The sequence below is a fragment of the Phyllobates terribilis genome, unplaced genomic scaffold, assembly GCF_046119375.1.
Source record: "Phyllobates terribilis strain yellow unplaced genomic scaffold, ASM4611937v1 Scaffold_9__5_contigs__length_417890890, whole genome shotgun sequence".
In the NCBI taxonomy this organism is placed as follows: Eukaryota; Metazoa; Chordata; class Amphibia; order Anura; family Dendrobatidae; genus Phyllobates; species Phyllobates terribilis.
Window position 1 is genome coordinate 226,757,849 of NW_027362769.1, and position 19,996 is coordinate 226,777,844.

The 19,996-nt window shown below is 42.6% G+C and overlaps 1 protein-coding gene across 7 annotated transcripts in view; it reads left to right on the plus strand.

Moving 5' to 3' along the window:
* The window catches only part of MRTFB (myocardin related transcription factor B), a 322,168-nt gene that overhangs the window by 206,195 nt on the left and 95,977 nt on the right, over nt 1–19,996 (plus strand). Inside the window, exon 1 of one of the 7 annotated variants that reach the window (XM_073647704.1) lies at nt 11,312–11,331. The exons of the other annotated variants lie outside the window; for them this stretch is intronic. The gene's annotated coding sequence lies outside the window, so the exon portion shown is untranslated. Of the gene's footprint in view, nt 1–11,311; nt 11,332–19,996 lie in introns of those variants that run through there. 7 annotated transcript variants of the gene reach the window in all.

Sequence of the window (19,996 nt, forward strand, 5' to 3'; positions counted from 1 at the left end):
CGACATACACACACGCACATATCGACATACTTAACACGCACATATCGACATACTTAACACGCACATATCGACATACACACACGCACATATCGACATACACACACGCACATATCGACATACTTAACACGCACATATCGACATACACACACGCACATATCGACATACACACACGCACATATCGACATACTTAACACGCACATATCGACATACTTAACACGCACATATCGACATACACACACGCACATATCGACATACTTAACACGCACATATCGACATACTTAACACGCACATATCGACATACTTAACACGCACATATCGACATACTTAACACGCACATATCGACATACTTAACACGCACATATCGACATACACACACGCACATATCGACATACACACACGCACATATCGACATACTTAACACGCACATATCGACATACTTAACACGCACATATCGACATACTTAACACGCACATATCGACATACTTAACACGCACATATCGACATACACACACGCACATATCGACATACTTAACATGCACATATCGACATACACACACGCACATATCTACACACACACACGCACATGTCGACATACACACACGCACATGTCGACATACTTAACACGCACATATCGACATACACACACGCACATATCGACATACACACACGCACATATCGACATACACACACGCACATATCGACATACTTAACACGCACATATCGACATACACACACGCACATATCGACATACTTAACACGCACATATCGACATACACACACGCACATATCGACATACTTAACACGCACATATCGACATACACACACGCACATATCGACATACACACACGCACATATCGACATACACACACGCACATATCGACATACTTAACACGCACATATCGACATACACACACGCACATATCGACATACTTAACACGCACATATCGACATACTTAACACGCACATATCGACATACTTAACACGCACATATCGACATACACACACGCACATATCGACATACACACACGCACATATCGACATACACACACGCACATATCGACATACACACACGCACATATCGACATACACACACGCACATATCGACATACTTAACACGCACATATCGACATACACACACGCACATATCGACATACACACACGCACATATCGACATACTTAACACGCACATATCGACATACTTAACACGCACATATCGACATACTTAACACGCACATATCGACATACACACACGCACATATCGACATACTTAACACGCACATATCGACATACACACACGCACATATCGACATACACACACGCACATATCGACATACACACACGCACATATCGACATACTTAACACGCACATATCGACATACTTAACACGCACATATCGACATACTTAACACGCACATATCGACATACTTAACACGCACATATCAACATACACACACGCACATATCGACATACTTAACATGCACATATCGACATACACACACGCACATATCTACACACACACACGCACATGTCGACATACACACACGCACATGTCGACATACTTAACACGCACATATCGACATACACACACGCACATATCGACATACACGCACGCACATATCGACATACACGCACGCACATATCGACATACACGCACGCATATATCGACATACACACGCACATATCGACATACACGCACGCACATATCGACATACTTAACACGCACATATCGACATACTTAACAAGCACATATCGACATACACACACGCACATATCGACATACACGCACGCACATATCGACATACACGCACGCATATATCGACATACTTAACACGCACATATCGACATACACACACGCACATATCGACATACACACACGCACATATCCACATACACACACGCACATATCGACATACACACACGCACATATCGACATACACACACGCACATATCGACATACACACACGCACATATCGACATACTTAACATGCACATATCGACATACACACACGCACATATCGACATACACACACGCACATATCGACATACTTAACATGCACATATCGACATACACACACGCACATATCGACATACACACACGCACATATCGACATACTTAACACGCACATATCGACATACTTAACACGCACATATCGACATGCTTAACACGCATATATCGACATACACACACGCACATATCGACATACTTAACATGCACATATCGACATACACACACGCACATATCGACATACACACACGCACATATCGACATACTTAACACGCACATATCGACATACTTAACACGCACATATCGACATACTTAACACGCACATATCGACATACTTAACACGCACATATCGACATGCTTAACACGCACATGTTGACATACACACACGCACATATCGACATAAACACACGCACATATCGACATACACGCACATATCGACATACACGCACATATCGACATAAACACACGCACATATCGACATACACACACATATCGACATACACACACGCACATATCGACATACACACACGCACATATCGACATACACACACGCACATATCGACATACTTAACACGCACATATCGACATACACACACGCACATATCGACATACTTAACACGCACATATCGACATACTTAACACGCACATATCGACATACTTAACACGCACATATCGACATACACACACGCACATATCGACATACTTAACACGCACATATCGACATACTTAACACGCACATATCGACATACTTAACACGCACATATCGACATACTTAACACGCACATATCGACATACTTAACACGCACATATCGACATACACACACGCACATATCGACATACTTAACACGCACATATCGACATACTTAACACGCACATATCGACATACTTAACACGCACATATCGACATACACACACACACATATCGACATACACACACGCACATATCGACATACTTAACACGCACATATCGACATACTTAACACGCACATATCGACATACACACACGCACATATCGACATACTTAACACGCACATATCGACATACTTAACACGCACATATCGACATACACACACGCACATATCGACATACTTAACATGCACATATCGACATACACACACGCACATATCGACACACACACACGCACATGTCGACATACACACACGCACATGTCGACATACTTAACACGCACATATCGACATACACACACGCACATATCGACATACACACACGCACATATCGACATACTTAACACGCACATATCGACATACTTAACACGCACATATCGACATACACACACGCACATATCGACATACACACACGCACATATCGACATACTTAACACGCACATATCGACATACACACACGCACATATCGACATACACACACGCACATATCGACATACTTAACACGCACATATCGACATACTTAACACGCACATATCGACATACACACACGCACATATCGACATACTTAACACGCACATATCGACATACTTAACACGCACATATCGACATACTTAACACGCACATATCGACATACTTAACACGCACATATCGACATACTTAACACGCACATATCGACATACACACACGCACATATCGACATACACACACGCACATATCGACATACTTAACACGCACATATCGACATACTTAACACGCACATATCGACATACTTAACACGCACATATCGACATACACACACGCACATATCGACATACTTAACACGCACATATCGACTTACACACACGCACATATCGACTTACACACACGCACATATCGACTTACACACACGCACATATCGACATACTTAACACGCACATATCGACTTACACACACGCACATATCGACTTACACACACGCACATATCGACATACACACACGCACATATCGACATACTTAACATGCACATATCGACATACACGCACATATCGACATACTTAACATGCACATATCGACATACACACACGCACATATCGACATACACACACGCACATATCGACATACTTAACACGCACATATCGACATACTTAACACGCACATATCGACATACTTAACACGCACATATCGACATACTTAACACGCACATATCGACATGCTTAACACGCACATATCGACATGCTTAACACGCACATGTTGACATACACACACGCACATGTTGACATACACACACGCACATATCGACATACACACACGCACATATCGACATACACACACGCACATATCGACATACACACACGCACATATTGACATACATGCGCACACATTTCAGTATATACACATACTTGCGCTATTAAATAATAAAGTCTATTTCAGGTATAACTGTGCGCAAGATCCATGATAGTTATTGCCAGTGCTAACTCTGCAGTAGGTTTGCTTGCAGTCCGATGTAACACCGCTGGTAGCACATGGTGATATCAGTACTAGTATCGATGGACAAACTCGCCTGTGCCACATCCGTGAAGCCCGGCCCTTCTACATCTGCACTTACACTTAGTCACTAAGGCCCTTTCTATCTTGTTGTGGCTGCTGCCTCTAAACCCATTAGAGTGCTGTGTAGAAAGTGCAGAGGGCGAGGGCACCGCATCCCAACCTCGTCTATAAACAATACTTACGGATTACATCACCTCCCATCTGTCTTGTGCTGACGGGACTGTATGATCTCACACATACTGTGGCCCAAGGTCTAGGTGTAAATCATTACCTCTGCTTTATGAGGATAGAAACTCCCTCCAGTGTTTCATCTTCTAATATTACAGTGTTGCTCCATTTGGTTCATTCATGTTTGTAGTGTGATGTTTGCAGGATATTTCTTTATGTAGAGTTGAGCTGAGGAGGTCAGATGTCACAGAGACGAGGTTGTCATTTGGCACCATAATCTAACAATAATAAGCTTTATATAGCTCTGACATATACCACTGTGCTTTACCATTAATGAAGGTTTCCATTGTATTTTTTTTAGTTTATGCCAAAGGCTCGCGATGTGTAAAAACAAAAAGTCAGCCAAATATTCCACTCTGCCGCTGAAGCGCCGGCTCTCCTTGCTGCCATCCCTGTCTTTGTTAACTCGGCTGCAGTGGTGACGTCACAGCTGCAGCATGAGACCACTGCAGCTGATCACTGGGCTCAACAATCATGCCAATCTACACTGCACTAGGTTTTTGCTATCTAATCTAGGGGCAGAGACCCTGATTCCAGCGATGTATCACATACTGGGCTGCTTAGCATAGTTTTTTTTTTCTATAAAGTCATTGTTTTATCAGCCGGAGATTATCACTCGAGGACTACTTGGCTTGCTGCCAGGTAGTCCAACTTCACCCTCACCATTGATTGGCAGCATATAAGACTGTTTTTCAAAACTGCAGAACCCAGAAAAGTGACACATCACTGGAATCGGGGTCCCTGCCCCTATATCAGGCTGATATTAGATGGGGTAACAAGAACCTGGTGACATATTCCCTTTAATAGGGTTGTCTTTTTTTTTAATACCCCATTTCAGAAGGGTTTGTCTCTGCCAGGAGTTCCCAAAATCTTTAATTTTGCGGCAAGAATTTGCATTGCATCCATATGAAGAGAACTTGTCACTTGGTCAAAAGTGACCAATTTTTGCTCTTATTTTATTCTCTTTGCTCCCTTATTTATTTATTAAATCCGCCATATGGTTCCAGAGATGTGGGCCTTTTCATTTATTGAAAATTCGTATGGTCTTTAACAAGGGGGCATGACTCACAGAAATCTCTGGGGGGGTGTCACTAGGCTGCTCTGCATGATTACAATGTGAGCACCGCCCACTTGGTAAAGTGCGTAAGAATCAGCACTAAATAAAAAGGCCTGTATCTCAGGAACTGTGCTGCGGATTTAAAAAAAAAAATAAAACAATAAAACTGAATACTCAAGAGCAGTGTAAATTAAATAGAAGGAAGAACTGGTCACTGTTGACCTGGTGTCAGGTCTTCCTTAAAGGGGCTGTCCACTATTCGAACAACTCCATCTCAATCGGCATGTTTGCCCCCACGTAAAATAATAACCCTTATACTCGCCTCCGGTGCTGGCGACGTTTTGGCAGTGTCAGCACTCGCTCCCCCACGGCTAACGTGATATCATGTCACGCAATCCCTGCTGCCAATCAGCGCTGGCTTTACTCTTCCCGCTTTCAGATGTATCAGAAATGACCAGCCAGCCACAGCTCTGATTTCCTCATTATGTTTGAAACCAGCACTAATTGGCCGCAGGGATCGCGTGACACAACAGTGTCATGTGAGCCCTGGGAGAGTCAGTACCGGAACAGCTGGAACGGCACCAGAGGTGAGCATAAAGCCACGGCCCCACTGTCCGTATTTGGTCAGTATTTATTCTTAGGAGTGGGGGCCAAAACCAGGTGAGGAACAATCAGAGAAAAGGTATAATAGAAACATGTCACCAATTCTGCATTTATCACCCACTCCTGGTTTTGGCTCCTACTCCTGAGAAAAAATACTGAGCGAATACTGACCAAATACTGATAGTGGGGCCATGGCCTAGCTGTTATTATTTTACGGACTAGATGGTGGCCCGATTCTAACGCATCGGGTATTCTAGAATATGTATGCGGCCGACCGGGTGCAATTAGCAGAGCGTTGTTTAAATTTGGCGCCAATATCGCTGATTGGTCGCGGCCGGCAACCGCGACCAATCAGCAAAGTGGTGTTTAAATTTGGCGGGGTTAGTGAGGACTGGAGAGCATGTTTAAATTTGGCGCCAAAATCGCTGATTAGTCGCGACCGCGACCAATCAGCAGAGCGGCGTTTAAATTTTCCTTCTATATCGCTGATTGGTCGCGGGCGTCGACCGCGACAAATCAGCGTTTTATTAGTGAGGACCGGGGGCGGCGCTGCTTGTGCGACTACTTCCGCTGCGAGAAGCCGGGAGATGCGCGGCTGCTCGCAGCAGAAGTTTCCCGACCGGCGGTGCCGCTCCCCGGTCCTCCGTTCAGCTAGCGGCTGGGAGATGAGCGCCTCGCGCCGGTCCTCTCCCTGCTGCATCACCGCTGACCTCCGTCCTGCAGATGAGCTGCTAACGGCCGCCATCTTTTTCACAAATCCCGCGTCGCTGATTGGCCGCGGCCGGACCAATCAGCGACGCGGGATTTCCTGGACAGACAGACAGACGGGATAAGACGATTATATATATAGATGGGAAACATGCTGATTGAAAAGGGGTTGTCCAAGTAGTGGAAAACCCCTTTAAGTCTATGAAAATCCCTTGATTTCAATGAATATCCCCAGTACCCCAGAGCTGGAGTAAATGCAGTATTTTCACTAGTACAATTCTTGACTATTTTAATACTATTTGAAGCTATTTTATGTTGTTTTCTTCATCTATATTATACTAAGTGTCTAAACGTTACTGGTCTGCCCGCAGAAACAGACAACAGGTTTGTTCTCCTTTGCTATCTGACATGATCTCACCACTTTGCTCCCACATTGTACCGCTCTCTGCTAACAGGAAGCCATCAATATTTTTTGATCTCTGACCATACGTGAGCGGAGAAGGCGTCATTATGTAAATCGAGATTGGTACGTTATAGGGACAGGATTTGGAAAGTTGCTCAATTATTGATTTTATTTAACATTTTAAAAGTGGAATTTTAAACTCTGAAGTAGAAAAGTGGACATTCCCTTTAAATTGTAAATTCAGTTCTTTCTCATCTGTCTGTATATAATCAGTAATTGTGCTTCTTTGGTATTGGTCTCGTCTATTAGACTGCGGTGATCTGCAAAGTTTCCATTGTGAAGGTTTATGAAGGGCAGCGTCTCTGCAGTGTCATTTTTCACAATGAGTCAGATGTCAGTTTCTCCGTTCACCTACAGTATATAGCGTACTTGTAATGAATGGCCGTCCTGTATTGATACGTGATGTTTTATGGTTCTTGTATTCATTGTGAGAATCAGATGTGGTGCCGAGAATCGTAAATGTCTGGGTGTAAATGACATGCACCCGCTACATTTTTTCTAATTCTATAGTTAAAGTTCATTAAAAACCTCTACGGTTTGCTGTCGAAGTAACCACAGCATGTTCCATAGCGGATGTTGGGTGTTGTTGCCACTATAGCAGACAGAGGAAATTAGCTGCATGTATTCCTGCCATAGTGCGTGGCTACGAGGTTGTACCGTGTGCCCTGCAGGATTCGGCTGGTCTCCAGCCTAGCCCTCCTTACATTATAACCATGTATTAATATAGACACACCTAAGATTACCAGCATTGGGGAAGATTTATCAGCGTTCCCCATAACAAACCAATCAGACTGCTTCTTTCATTTCCAAAACAACCTCTGAAATATGAGATGTGTTATCTAATTGTTAGCTATGGGAAAATCTCTTTATAGGGGCTAATCCTCTATAAATCCCCTTTATAGGGGCCAATAATCATCCCAAACAGGCGCTTACAAGTGACATCATTCCTGATCATTTGCCTATAGCAGCTATTGACTGATGAACGATCGAAACACTTATTTGACAGACGATGGCATCTTCTATGCAGCCCAAAAGATAATCGTTGTTGGCAGCACATCATCTCGTGTAAAGAAGGGTCAACCAAAAATCTTGGTAGCGATCGTCCATCCCTACACAACTTGCATTAGTATATTGTTGATAAATACTGTAATGTAAACCTGCCTTTAGTTCTTGAAATATTAAAAGATCCGTACCCAGGTTTGGACTGGCCCACAGGAGAAGCGGAGAATCCTCTGGTGGGCCACCACCCTCTTATATGAGCAGTACTTGGCACAATATACATGAATCACTATGTACAGACAAAGGCAGCATCTTATTCATTTAACAATCTGCCCAGATCATTGTTATATAAATTTGTGATTGAGGATAATGTCACATTTGCATGAAGCTGAAAAGTGTGGCCCTGGAGTTGGTTACTGATGGGCCTTTGGGCCCCAGTCCGACATTGTCCGTACCCCCCTGGGACAGAATTTGCTTTTTCCCCGGACTTCTCGGTGACAATTCTGCAGTGACATTTTCCCACGCTTCTATCCCGCTACGTCAGTAGACACTCGGCAGTCAGGAGTCTGGGAAAGCTAGGTGATTGCCATGGATTAGAAGTGTTTGCGTAACGCGATGGCAGCCCACCATGTGCCGGGTGACTGTAGTATGTGGTGGCACTATGACCTGGTCTATTTATAAATGCATGGAGTGAGGCAATGCAAAAAAAGGATGTAGATACGACTGCAGTGGGCAAGAGCCGATGAATCAAAGCGAGCGTGTCTACAAAGATATATCTCTATACTAAAGCCTAACCTGGATGTGCTAGCCAGAGGAAATGATGGTGCCGGGGCTCATCCTAATAGATGTATCAAGGGGGGACCTTACATCTGACTGTGATGACAATAAACCCATTGTAGGATCGTTTTAGTCGTCTGATCGTCATCGTTCGAAATTGAGTCAAAACATTGTTTTGCTGATTGAAGATTCCCAGAAAGATCATTTGTCGCCTGGTGTCACTAAACATGTACGACCGTGCTGAAATTATTATCACGGGCATAAAAATGGCCGAAAAATATTTCTGACCCATCACCATCGATTATCGAAGAATCGTTCCAACCAGCAACATATTTTAATATGTTTCTCCACAAATTAATTTTTCAACCATCCACAGGCTAGGTGATGAATTTAAAGAAGTTGTCCACTACTTAAGTTGAACAACCCCTTCTCATACCCCACGCTTGTCTCCAATAAAATAAAAAAGCTTCTACTCACCTCCCATGCCGATGCTGTTCCAGCGGTGTCAGCACTTGCGTTCCCAGAGCTCCTGTGTGGTTGTTAGAACACATGATACCGGCAACTAATCAGCGCTGGCGTCACTGGCCCCGCTTTAGACAAATCGAACATCAAGAGGACGACAGGGCTGCAGCTTCTCTCTCACTTTCACACGGGAGCCCGGGGAACGCAAGTGCCAACACCGCTGGAACAGCTCCGGCACATGAGGTTAGTATGATCTTTTTTATTTTATTGGCGCCAAACATTTAGATCAAGATGGGGTTGTCCTAGTAGTGAACAACATCTTTAAGGTTGTTGGCGGGGGTCTGGCCTACCCGACCCACCCATCAGAAAACCCATCAGTGAGAAAACCCATCAGAAAAGAATGGATCTTAGCTCTTAAGGAGGAATCTGAATGGAGCAGCAGTCGAGCACCCCTCTGCTCCACCCATGTCAATGGGGCTGACGTAAGAACACTCATCAATGTCTGCAGAGACCATCCTTTATCAGTCATGATCACTGGACAACCCCTTTTATCACCTACCTGTAGGATAGGTAATAACTTGTTGGTCGGGGGGGTTGTCCCGCCACTGGGACCCGCACAGATTGGCAGAACAGGGAACTTTTATCTGTGTTACAAAATGGAGTGGCAGGTCAAATATCCGGCCGCCGCTGCATTCATTCTGCATGGGTCTGCCAGAAAAAGCCAAGTGCCGCGCTCAGCAGCCCCATAGCGAATGAATGGAGCGGCGGTCTAGCATGCGCACAGTCTCCGAGATACCTGATCTTAAAGAGGCAGCAAGAAAAATCAAACTGTCATGTTCTGTCCGTCAGTACAGTAGATGCGGAAATGCACTGGAATAGATGATGCTTGTTGTAAGTGATAGCATTTTTGGGGACTTTGGTGTCCATGTACTTACTTTGCAGGAGATATACAAGCCTCCAGGTTAGGGGGTCCTTGCATTCATACCAGTGGTTGGCTGACCCCTAAATGCTGCATTTTACACTTTTCTTCATACGTATCTTTGAACCTGTCTGATATGATCGCCCATCTATCTGTCCATGCTGCAGATATCACAGCCACGGTGAGAGATGAGATTTGTGTAAGCAATGTGTAAGGCCTGTAGAAGCGGAGTATATACCGTCTGTACACAGATACGCTCCTGTCTATCAGTGTTTGTCTTGTGATCCCCAGCAGGCTCCTTTATATGCTATTATTGGCACGGCCGCATAGATCCCGGGGGACATCTGCCCATTCTGCCTAAACAATTGCTGCTTGCACGTAAGGCTGTGTCCAGACACGCACTTTATGTGACTACATATTTCCCCACATGGCATCCTGCAGGCACATTCAGGCACGTCGGGTGCACAGGAGACGTGTCAGCTTCTTTGTCCATTCAGTTTCATTGGATTCTAGAGGTTGGACATTTATGAACTTCCACATTTTTGAGGGTAAACTTTGCGAATACAGTTTTTTTTCTGTTGTTTTCATGTTGTACTTCCGTAGCGTTCTCTATGTTTCCTTCCTTTATCAGTCTGAGTTATACTATGATCGTGTGCAGTGGTGGTCAGGGTCTCTCAGGTAGGTCTACTGCCCTATTTCTCCTCTTATGCTAAGAGCATTTATTGTGATGGTGAAGGAGAGGATGCTGCAGCTAGAAACAAAGGCCGAGATCCCAGAGGATTGCAGATTTTGAGGAATTTGGGCTATGTGCACACACTGAGTTTTTCTGAGCAGAAACTCTCCAAACGCTCTTCTTTATCTCAAAACTTCTCATTAACTTTCAGTTTCTGCTCCAAAAACTCGGCAAAATTACTCCATGTGAATATAGCCTTATGTAACATTTCACTGTTTTCCAATATAGGGTATAAACTAGTTGAACTGCTCGTACATAGTGACCCTAACAGTTGGCATAGTAGTGGGGTACGGGAGGCCGAAAATACTCAAAATTATACTGGAGGGGGGACAAGGGCGGGGTACCCAACCGAAGTGTTCTGATGATGTCTCGTTCTAATTTTATAGACTTTGAAGTGGTTAGATGTAGTGTAGAAGACTTGTACTGAAATCCTAGTCAGTTGTACTAGTGTGCACTACTACTGTAATAGAGCTGTAATACTACTGCACTACTGCTGTAATATTACTGTATCACTTGTACTTAAGTCCTAGTCAGTAGTACTAGTGTGCACTACTACTGTAATAGTCCTGTAATACTGATGCAATACTGTAATACTGCTGTATTACTGTAATACTACTTTAATACTTCTATACTACTGTAATAGTGCTGCACTACTACTGTAATAGTCCTGTAATACTGATGCAATACTGTAATACTGCTGTATTACTGTAATACTACTTGAATACTTCTATACTACTGTAATACTACTGCACTACTGCTGTAATATTACTGTATCACTTGTACTTAAGTCCTAGTCAGTAGTACTAGTGTGCACTACTACTGTAATAGTCCTGTAATACTGATGCAATACGGTAATACTGCTGTATTACTGTAATACTACTTTAATACTTCTATACTACTGTAATAGTGATGCACTACTGCTGTGCTACTGTAATACCACTGTAATTCTTTTGTACTACTGTAATAGTGCTGTAATACTACTGTACTATTGCTGTACTACTCTAAATTATACTACTCTACTACTATAATACTGCTGTAATACAACTGTACTACTTTAATACTACTATAATAGTGCTGTAATACTGCTGTACTACTGTATTGCTACTGTACTACTAGAATACTGCTGTAATACTACTGTAATAGTGCTGTAATGCTGCTGTACTACTACTGGATCACTTGTACTGCAAACATTTGCTTTGCCCTGCCCTATAATAACTCCTCAAGAAAAGTAGATTTCCACTGATAACACTTATGTTTTAACTATTTTCTTTGGTTGACAGCTCTAGAAAAATATTTGAGATACTTATCGATAGACCCTTAGCGTTGGCGAACCTAAGATGATATCAGAGTGTATGAGACCATAGCGGATGATGCGGAGATTGTGCTGTAGACTTTGGGGTGTTGGGACTTTTATTCCACGCTCCATTCTTACTTTTATCACAGCCGCCTCCTATCAGGGCGTGAAAGTGTAGACATAAAACAAAGGTGTGTTCTGTATACAGTGACTCTGGGATCTGGGTACAAGCAGGAAGACAATCTGCAGACCAGGACCTTGGATTTATTCCCCGTGCAAAGGGCAATTGACTTCTGCTGTTTATACGAGATGCGACCGTCCTGTGTAGATCGGGCACTCATGCAGTATTCACAGCAGAGGATCAGGAAACACAATGCATAAAGTGTGTGTTTTATTATTAATGCATTTCTAGGTGCATGTTTACATGCGTTGTTTTTTTTCCATTTATTTGTATGGGTGAAAACGTTTGTGTGGTGTAGATGTGGCAGAGCTAAGGCTTCTGGGCTGTGTATAACCCCGCCCACACCCCTGATTGGCAGATTCCTGTGTGCATTGTCAGCAAGCGGAGGCGGAGTTGAACAGATTAGTTGGACTAGCTGCCACATGAGGTGTAGTCCTGAAGTATTAATATTCAGCTGATAAAACACTGATTGTATTGAAACTACAACACACAGCCCTACATTATGCTGCTCTGATATTAAATAGAAAAAACTTGCTGACAGATTCCCTTTAATATTATTGTTATTGTATGGGCCAAATGGACTTTTTTGGTCCCAGGTGCGATTGCAATCCCATGCACCTATTACATTTATACCCCTGGATGTGTGTGTATATATGTATATATACATATATATGTGCTTTCCTGCCTTTATTGTACACGTTTCTGTTGACGTATACAGTTCCAGTATATACAAGGAGGATGCTCTGGTAATTACTTTAGTTAATTTATTAAGTAATGTAATTAATAATGAATAATAATAAATCATAATAATATAATAAAATATAATATAAAATAAATATAAAATAATTAGAATAAATAATGTAATTATGTAATTAATTGTCAGGTCAATAGAGCCCTATGGAAATGTTATGTGAACACACTCTTAAGCCCCCCATGCACTAGATAGCTGTAGTTCAGCTAGCAGCTATATCACCCACCTATCCCTTGCACATTAGTGCTCGCTCTTCCAAGTGATCCCGTATCATCTATATGGCGGCGACTTTTCTCCTTGACAAAAAAGGATCGCCAGTCCAAAATCAGAACGCCTGGTCCTTATCTCCCCCCAACCTCATCTGTCGGGGTCTTCCATATACATTAGACTGTCGGCCGAACCAGTAAAGGATTTGGCTGACGTAAATCTAATGTGTTGTATGGGAGCCTTTAGAAGGGAGAGATTTGTGTACCTCTTTCGCATTTATAGTGGTCTGTAATGGTTCGCTCTTCCAAGTGATCCTGTGTCATCTATAAGGCGGCGACTTATCTCTTTGACCAGAAAAAGGATCGCCAGTTCAAAATCAGAACGCCTGGTCCTTATCTCTGGGGGCCTGTGTAGAAGGGAGAGATTTGTGTACCTCTTTGGTATTTATGGTGGTCTGTAATGGTAAGAGAGTGGTAAACAAAATAACCCCTCCTAAGCATACCTGTCAAAGGAGGCATTGAGTGACATAAACAACCCTTTTAAGTTTGATTTTCGTTATACATTTTTTTTTTATCCTCCTGATGTTATAATTTCTCAAAAGACATTTGTGACAAGTGACAGAACAAGCGCAGCACTGCTCCTGGCCGTCCGATCCTGGTTGTCGTCTTTATAATGCAGTTAGAAGATGAAAGCGAATAGGTGATTAATATGTTGGCTAAATGGCGACTTTGTTACTTTTCCTTTGTACTGGGAAGATCTGTTTCACCATTTATTCACATGACTCCCGATGACTCAGAGTGGACGTCTTTTTCCTTTTCGGGACGCGGCCGTATGTCTGGAATAGACCGCTCACACACTCATCAGGCCGGGATTAGTAAAATGGCTGTCTTGGTGGTCTTGGCTGGCTTTTTAGACAATGCAAACTTAGACTAGACAATTTTAAAATGCGCCAAATTTATTACAGAGGTTTATGCTGAATGCATTTTTTTTTCTAACTGCACCCCGCCTATTAGTTGGCTTACCTCTCGCTAAAATTTTGAAGCAGGGTCCTATTGTGTTAGACTATACCCATCTCATACTAAGCCCCCCTGCTTTGTGAACACAACATTACAAAACACATAATTGTGCAAGTGCAAAGACGTGTGTGCAGAATTGTGTCGAATTTAGCTTCATGAATCCCCCCATTGTTCCCAGTGTGGATCACTCAGTGTTAATGCTGGTTGCATATGGCGGTGCATTTCATGTATTTTGTTCTTCAACTCTGCATTTATTGCCAACAGGAAATTATGTTAAAAGCGGTATCTTCAGCCTATCCAGATATCATTGTTCCCGAGAGTGACGCTGACCAGAACAGGCCAGCTTAGTAGATATGCCTTCAGAAACACATACTATAGTACATGTACTAACCAAGCCAAAATTATACTGCAGCGATGACTGGTACATATCTTCAAGAGTGCATAGCATATTTATGGAGTACAACTGACCTCTGACGGGCTGTCCCTTTTGTTTCTGACCACATTTATAGAGGTTTTCCCACTAACAAAGTACATTTTAATCAATAGATCTTGGAATAATAATAATTTCCACAGTTGGATGTGTTTAAATACAATGTTCCTGTGCCGAGATAATCTTATAAATGTGCCCCTGCTGTGTACTGTGTAATGGCTGTGTCTGACCGTGCAGGAACATGGTCTGATCATACCACATCTCCTGGGCAGGGGAGGAAGCAAAAGAGTATACAGACATTACAGCAGGGGATCACAGCTGATTCTTTCTGTGAGGTAAAACATTTCACTGCCTGTTTATAAACAATGTTTTACCTCACAGAAAGAATCAGCTGTGATCCCCTGCTGTAATGTCTGTATACTCTTTTGCTTCCTCCTTTGTCCAGGAGATGTGGTATGATCAGACCATGTTCCTGTACGGTCAGACATAGCCATTACACAGTACACAGCAGGGGCACATTTATAAGATTATCTCGGCACAGGAACATTTTTTTAAAACCCATCCAGTTGTGGAAATTATTATTATTCAAAGATCTGTTGTTTAAAATGTTAATTAAAATTAACTTTGTTCGTGGGAAAATCCCATACACATTAGACTAACATCGACTGACCCTGCCTAATATCGGAGGAGATTCCAATCCTTTATTTTCCACTATTTTGCTCATCAGGTACTATAGTAGGACCATGGCACTAGTGTGAACAGGACCTAAAGTCATCCTTATATATGACATTCACATTTCCGAAGGTCTCAAGAAATCTGAATATGCCAATGATCCGAACAGCTCTGATGTCAGTAATCCTTCATACTGCCCTCCTTGACACTTCACTCCTTGCTTGGCTTTCTTATGTGTGCATTTTGACATACATTTCTCTAACACAGATCTCTGATTTCTCAGAAGTCACTATATTTTTTGTCTACTTTCAAGTCTTGGACCTTAATTATCGCCAAGATCACTTCCTGTTTAGCAGAAATGGCCTGATGTTTGCCAGGAAGTAAAACCCTGAACTACAATGAAAGCGTAAGCCGAGGAGGAATCCCCCCACCCGTGTCCTGTGCAGAACAGTAGTTTTCCTTCCCCCCAGCGTGGGCATCCCTGCATTCACCTCTTCTGCACCGGCCAGGATGTCACCGCACATGACGCACTGCCAGGAAGTGACTGCACTTCATTGTACAGACAACAGGACACACTGGATAAAGGACAGAACAAATCCAGACAAATGGGGGATCACACACAGTTGGCAAATGGCCCCGAGCTCGGCCCCTTGTCAACTGAACAAATAGCAAGTTTCTAATATATTCGTATATATATTTTTCCCATTTTTGAAAAATTGCTCCAATAAGTGATCTACTAGTAAGCATAAAGAACTGTGATGAGGGTCTCTGCTGTACCAAGTTCTAAGTCTCCCATATACACATGGCTCGTCTAAGGGTGCGTGTTTTTGCAAAGGGGCGAGAGGAACCAGCAGCTGCTAACCTCCACCAGCATCTTTCTCCTGTAGGAATCAAGTATTGGGCATGTTGAAATTGAACATGCTCAATCTCTTTTTTTTCCCTCATGTTTAAGTTGCTGAGAGTTAGAACACTTCTATACACATTAATTACCTGGCCAACCGCACCGAAACTATTGGGGTCTACCGACTTTGATTTAATGTGTATAGGTATCTTAGGATGCACATACTACTGTTCTCATAGGATAAGATATGGTCAGACATGGTGGTTTTGTTGCGATTTTGTGAAAATAGTGGCAAAATTAATACATGTACATACATTTAATAGGGGATTGCTATTTGATGAGGACCTAATGTCTGTTTAAAGGGTTTTTACACTACTTTGATATTGATGGTCTATTACTTAGATAGATCATCAATATCAAATTGGTGGGGGTCCAACACCCAAAACACCCACCAGTCAGCTTTACTACTCACAGCATGGGATGGAATGAGTTGCGTTCCTGCACTGCTCCGTCAACTGTTTAGTAGCCGCTGCCAAGTACTGCAGATCAACTCCTGATCGAATGAATAGGAGTGGTGCACCCTTTTAAATAAATACTTAGCCACAGTTTTGACATTATTGGGCATCTTGTATTAGAGTTCTGCATTGTACGGTCCTCTTTTATTCATCCTGGAAATGTATGAATAAGATTAAAAACTGAGCGTTATCAATCCCCAGAAGTTTTAGTTAAAGGGAACCTGTTGTGTCCAGAAACACTATTTACCTGCAGAAATAGCATAAATCTGCTGGTAAATAGTATTAAAATCTTGTCTGCTTTACTGGAGCAGCAGCTACAGGGCGCAAAATTATCTTTTATCTTCCCTGCAGCCACTTGTTTTTAGTCATTAGGTCGATTCAGCGATCAGTTGCAGTAATCACTCCCCGACACATTGATGACAGCCTGCAGCGCTTGTGTGCAGGCTGAGTGCAGAACAGGCTGTCAATCAAAGTGTCGGGGAGTGATTATAGCCCTGTAATTGATACCTGCACCACCTCAATGACTGGAAGAGAGCGGCTGCAGGGAGGATATTAGTTCATTTTCTCCCTGTAACTGCTGCTCCAGTTAGGCACACAGGCTGGATGTTAACGCTATTTACCTGCTGATTAACCCCATATCTGCAGGTAAACAGAGTTTCTGGACATGACAGGTTCACTTTATATTACTGGCTGGCTGGATACGGCATGGGGCCAAAGCTTTGAATAGATATAAAATAGGAATTTTTCACTGCTGTTTTTTGCGGGTTTTCCGATACTTCGTTCTACAAAGCCGGCTATGTGTGCAAGATGTATTTTATACAAATATATTTATTAATGTCTCCACTACCATCTAAATTCTGGATGATCCTAATAGCAGCGCATTAGTGTAATTGAATGCTTAATTAAAATAATGTGATGTAATTGAAGCAATATAGCTGGTTATAAATGATTCGAGCCGTGTGTTAGCTGAAATCATTTTTGTGTGAATTATGCTTCCTATTTCCCGTCCTTCATTATCACACCACATCATCTTCTATCTCATTATCTTCTCTAATCCACATTTTCACCTCTCATCTCCTAATCCACCAATCTAGCTGAGTAATGTATTGCTAGTCGCAGGGCTCAGTTTTCATTCGTATTTGAGACATAAGACACAGAAAAAATACCTTTATTGTGCTATAGATAATAAGAGAATAGGATGGTGGACCTTTTCAATGAGGCATTTAAAGGGAATCTGTGACTACGTTTTTGCTTCCCCATCTGAGAGCAGCATAATGTAGGGGCAGAAACCCTGATTCCCATGATATGTCACTTACTAGGCTGCTTACTGTCATTTTGATAAAATCCCTGTTTTATCTGGTACAGATCTAGCAGTTCTCTGAATGCTGAGCTCTGTATAACCCCGCCCACATCACTGATTGACAGCTGTCTGTCCATTTACAGTGTACAGATAAAGCTGCCAATCAATGGTGGGGGTGGGGCTATACAGAGATCATAAATATGGAGGACTATGTGACAGCAGGTTTACTAGTCCTCTAGTGATAATCTACTGCTGAAAAAACAGTGATTTTATAAAAACTATAGCAGGCAGCCCAGTAAGTGACACATCGCTGGAATTAGGGTCTCTGTCTCTACATCATGCTGCTTTCAGATCAGGTGGCAAAAATCTCTTGACAGATTACCTTTAAGAACAAAACATTGATGCCATTGTCTTAAAGGAATTGTCCTATTAACAGAATTTATCACCTCTCCACAGAATATATATATAAATGAATGATCGATGGAAGAAGGGATTCTGGCTGCTGAGACCCCCACCGGTCTTGAAAGCTGGGGTCTAAAGTCGCCTGTGTGAATGAGGCAGTAGTGAGCATGTGCAGCCATCACTCTTGTAGACCGTGAATAGAGCAGTGGTTGCACATGCTCATTACCGCTCCTTTTACTCAGAAGACTTTGGTACCCTAATTCTTGTGATTAATAGGGATCTGAGCGGTCGGATCCCACAGCGGCTATCATACAGTTATTACCTGACCTGTGGATTGCTGATATATGTTTGTAGAATAACACTGTACACTTTGTCGGATGATTTTGTCAGGACTGATTATCTTTTGTATATGGAAGTTTACTGGCTCTTACACATCAGATATCAGGACAAAGTAGGGTTGAAAACCTAGAATTTCAACATGTTCGATCCTTTGTTCCTGTGAGCAAAGGTGCCGATTTTGTGGCTTTAAACGACCACTGATTAGTAAATATTTTCTAATCTGTGGTCGTTTACAGTTGGACCACTCATCAGGTGTGTACTGAATGATGTGTAGTAGATGGTTCAGTGCGCATGGGGTGCCATTGCTAACACAGGTCAATGTGCTGCTGAGGACGATGATCTTTTGTGCAGCCCAAAAACTCATTACACCCAACGACCAAGCATTTTGCTCCTAGGAATGCTCATTTATAATAATCATGCAGTGTAAATGGACCTTTACTCTGTAGAAAACACAGGTGTAGTAGTGATGCAGCGGGAAACGAGCATTCGAAAAACATCTGTCTAAGATGTATGGGCTTCTTAAGGTTGTGCCATCAATTTTGGAATGGTGTGGTGTGATCTCCAGGACTCACTGATCGGCACAGTGGATCGTCTGTATGGATGGTTGTCTACAGATATCCCATCCAACTACGGATGAGATGCAATGTCCCCGTAACCAGTGA